Below are 4,739 nucleotides of genomic sequence, written 5' to 3'. Positions count from 1 at the left end.
GACTACCTGATAAAAATTGGTATCTAACCAATCTTAGTGACAGACATTCCCTGGGGTGTTATGAACTGATATTCCAGAGCCAAGAAAATGGAAAATAACCCATTACCGATCCTGTTCACTTACGACAGGGTTAATGTTTTCCATTAAGAAAATATTTAGAAGTTTTAAATGCAGTTAATACACCTATCAAACATCATAGCTTAGCCTCGCCTGACTTAAATGTATGCAGAAGACATATTTGCCTACAGCTGGGCAGAATCATCTACCACAAGGCCTATCTTATAATAAAGTTCTGTATATCTCATGTAGTTTATTGAATATTGAACTGAAAGTGATAAACAATGGCTGTTTGGGTATGTGTCTGCAACATCACAATTGAAAAATCTTAATTCAGCCTAAGGAACCATCTGTATTTTGAATTTAAAATGTAATACAGTCTGCTTTATCCATAGTGTACCTATGAAACAAACTTGATATCTACAAACAAACCTTGTCGAACACATTCAAATGTTTAATGGAGAATGACAGCCTATCCTACTTTAGAGAAAGAATCAAAATGATTTATTTTAATGTGATGCATCCTTGTGGTACTCCAAACATGCTTAGAAGTGCATTTCTTTGTAGGCTTACATATTAGAGGATGACTACAAAGGATCTTTTCAAGATATTTTTAAGGGGCAGGTGTTTGGCCCAGCAGTTAAGAAGCCACTTGAGATGCCCATTCCATCTTGGAGTGCCTGGGTTAGAGTCCTGGCTCTGCTTCTAATTCCAGCTTCCTGGCAATGAACACCCTTGGAGGTAGCAGGTGATGGCTTGCATCCCTGTCTTCCACGTGAGAGACTCAGATGCTAGGCTCCTGGCTTGTCCTGGCCCAGTACAGGCCTTTATGGGCATTTTCAGGGCAGGTGGGAGATGTCTTCTTTCTGCCTTTCAAATAAATGAAAATAAATTGTTTTGAAGAAAGCATTGATCAGACATCCCACTTAGTTAAGATGACTTCTTTCTAAATTTGCTTTAGCTCCTGGGGTTCAAAAGCTATTGCTGGAGTTCAACTGTATGTGGCATGTATGTTTCACAATTTTAAAAGTGGTAGAATAATCCTTTTGGGTCTGTTTCTCTTATCTAATTAGAACTTCCAGGAAGGTTGTATGTTGTTTGGGTATGTAAATATAGCATGTGATATACTGTATATCTGACATATGTTTAAAATATTTTTTAAAGATTTACTTATTTGAAAGAGAGAGAGAAATCTTCCATCCGCTGGTTCAATCCCCAGATGAATGCAACGCGAGAGCTGAGATGATCCAAAGCTAGGAGCCAGAACTTTTTCCAGGTCTCCCACACAGCTTCAGGGGCCCAAGGACTTGGGCCATCTCCTGTTGTTTTCCCAGGCCAAAGCAGAGAACTGGATCAGAAGTGGAGCAGCAAGGACTTAACTGGTGCTTATATGGGATTCTGGCGCTGCAGGCTGAGGCTTTAACCCGCTGCCCAATAGTGCTGTACCCTAAAATTTTTTTTTTTTTTTGACAGTGTGGACAGTGAGAGAGAGAGAGAGAAAGGTCTTCCTTTGCCATTGGTTCACCCTCCAATGGCCACCGCGGCCGGCGCGCTGCGCACCGCGCTGATCCGATGGCAGGAGCCAGGTACTTATCCTGGTCTCCCATGGGGTGCAGGGCTCAAGTACTTGGGCCATCCTCCACTGCACTCCCGGGCCACAGCAGAGAGCTGGCCTGGAAGAGGGGCAACTGGGACAGAATCCGGCGCCCCGACCGGGACTAGAACCCGGTGTGCTGGTGCCGCAAGGCGGAGGATTAGCCTAGTGAGCCACAGCGCCGGCCTAAAATATTTCTTAACATTATCTTTTGCTGTCAGGATAGATGATCCACCTCTATTTTTTGTCAGCATTATGAAAGAGACAAAGTTTATCTTGAGTGACTTAAGGACATGTAATGCAAATTTCACCTAGGTAATTTTCTTGATAATCAGATAATGAAACCTATTAACAGAAAATCTTTTCCTCTTTGGTACACTTACCCCAAATTAGAATTATAAAGTTGGATTTTGTAGTGACGTGGCATTGGCAGAGTGATTTCAGTGATTTAACCCACAGGTCACAAAGTCCAGGACAGACAGACAATGTAATTGAGTGAAGCTGATGCTATGGTTTGACAGGATTTGGCTCCCTAAGTCATGCAGACATTTTAACCCCAAAGTCGGGCTGGCAGTCCTAGGAGGATGGTGGCATGATCCAATCATGGCGTTTAAGAGGTGGGCTCAGTGGGAGGTTCTTGGATCATTAGGGGCACACTCCCAGAAGGAAGTTCTCATCAGAGGGCGGATTATAAAAGCTGCTTTGGGTGTAGCTTCTCTCTGCTTCCTGGCTGGACGTATGGTCCTTCCTCTACACACAGTCTGCCATTGCCAACCTCTGACCTCACAGTCAGACCAATGGCCTGTCTGATCTTGGACCATGAACCTACAAAACTTTAGTCAAAATAAACCTCCTTCCTTCATAAGCAGCTTTCCTTAGGTATTTTGTTGTAGTAAAGAAAAAAAAACAACAAAAAGCCCAACACAGAAAATTGGTTCTGAGGAGTGGTATTGTAGTTTGTACTTGGTTAACTGGCAGAGTCTGGAGGAACAGGCTGAGTAAAGTTTTGAATGCTGTAAGCAAAGTGTTATGGGCGATTCTGGTGAGAGCTCATAGGAAGTGCGGACAGTAAATGCATGCTGATCGAGCTTCCGGTAGAAATGAGGGTTCTATTGGGAACTGAACTAAAGGCCATCCTTGTTGGGATGTAGCAGAGAACCTCTTTTGTGTCCCTGTTCCAATACTTAAGTGGGAGGCTGAACTTAAGAATAGTGGACTAATTATTTAGTGCAGATTTCTAAACAGTGAAACATCCAGGCTGCAGCGTGAGTAGTGTTGGCTGCCGTTAGGCAGTTTTATAGTGAAAATCAGGAGCAAAAACAAGCACGGCAGAAAGATCTGGAAAATCCACAGCCTGGCCAAAGAGCAAAGAGAATGCTGTGTTCGGGATGACGGTGTGCTGTGCAGAAACCATGTGTTGAGAGATTAGCACAAGCAAAAGGGTGCTGCATGATGAGTGGCAAAACCCTGGGAGACAGACCCTATGGCATTTCAGATGTCTTGAGGCCTACGATCCCATCACAGGCCCAGAAGCCTGGAAGGGCAGAGAGCTTGCCCAAGACCCCCCTGCAGCAAGCCCACAGGGCCTGCAGCCGTCATCCCAGCAGGCCCAAACACAGGCCTCCCAGCGGCAATCTTGGTGTCACTCTGATGCTAGTTTTCCAAGCACTTAGAATGCAATAGTTATGCGTCTTAGCTGCTTCTATCAAGATTTCAAAGGAAAGTGTGGAGGCCAGGCATAGTTGTGTTGTGGGCTGGAACCCCCTCATGGAGCTCCTGACGGGACAGTGCCTAGTGGAGCTGTGGAGGGAAGCTGATGTTGAGCCCACAGGCTGCTAAGTGACCGGCAGTGGGAGACCTCTGCCTTGGAAAGATGCAGACAGTTGTGTGTAGCCTCAAACATCTGCACACAGGCTCAGAAGGCAGCAATGACAGAGACCAACAGAGCTGTGTTGGTCCAGAGGCCTCCACTGAGACTCCAAGGGAGTCCTGGGGGGCAGGGTGTGCGTCCAGGCACAGACCTGCAGAAGAGGTGGAGCCACTGTAGAAAGCTGCCATGACAGCACCAAGTGGAAATGCAGGTTGGAGGTGCTGCAGAGATGAGTCTCCAGCTGGAGGGAAATGAAGCGTGGGCTGTGATCAGTGAAGCCACAGGGGTGGAGATGCCCCAGCCAGAGCCCATCCCTCACCAGTATGCCCCACACGCTGAACACAGCTCCGTAACTCTCATTCTTCCACGTGACAGCCTTTATATACCGGACACCATGTTTCTCTTTCAGAATTCTGGGTAAAGTGTCCCAGTGCTTTCAACCATGAGGGGTGGGTATCCACACTTGTCACAAACTGGTCTTGGGACACCCTTTGTGGCTGCAGTCTTCACACACAAACTCCAGAAATGGACTGGCCAGTTCAGAGGAAACCAGGATTACTTTTCATTTCACACACTAGAACTGCTTGCATTAGTTCTTGTGCTTCAAATCCAGGCTCTACTTCTTCCTAGTTACCTGCTGCTTTTCTGCTGTGGGCTGTGATATATGCGTGAGCCTGTTTCTCCATATGTAAAATGATCAGTTGTTTAAATGAGCTCATGAGTACAGAATACTTAAAAAACAGTGCACCACTAACTCAATGGGTATCAGCTATTACTATGACTACTAATGCAGTCTAGAAGTGTTGAGTCCACTTTTGGCCTATGCTAGGCTTTTTCACATGAGCGACTTAAAATTAATTTGCTGTTCTTTCTGTATATTTAAAATTTCTATTTATTTGAAAGCCACAAACATCTAACATCTATTGGTTCACTTCCCAAATAAGACACTAGAGAGGAGGAGAGGGAGAGATTTTCCATCTGTTGGTTCACTCCCCAAATGCCAGCAACAGCCAGGGCTGAGCCAGGCCAAAGCCAGGAAGCCATCTGGTGTCTCCCAGGGTGCTTATTAGCAGGAAGCTGAAATGGAGTCCAAAGCCAAGTCTTGAACCCAGACACTCAATATGGGATGCAGAGTTCCTAAGCAGCGACTTAACCCCAGCACCAAACACGCCATGTGTTCTTTTTTTTTTTTTTTTTTTTTTTTTTTGACAGGCAGAG

This window comes from Oryctolagus cuniculus, chromosome 2 (assembly GCF_051225735.1).
Source record: "Oryctolagus cuniculus isolate XC-2025 breed Fujian yellow rabbit chromosome 2, ASM5122573v1, whole genome shotgun sequence".
NCBI lineage: Eukaryota > Metazoa > Chordata > Mammalia > Lagomorpha > Leporidae > Oryctolagus > Oryctolagus cuniculus.
The sequence above is the reverse complement of the archived record's forward strand: the minus strand, read 5'-3'. Positions refer to the sequence as shown.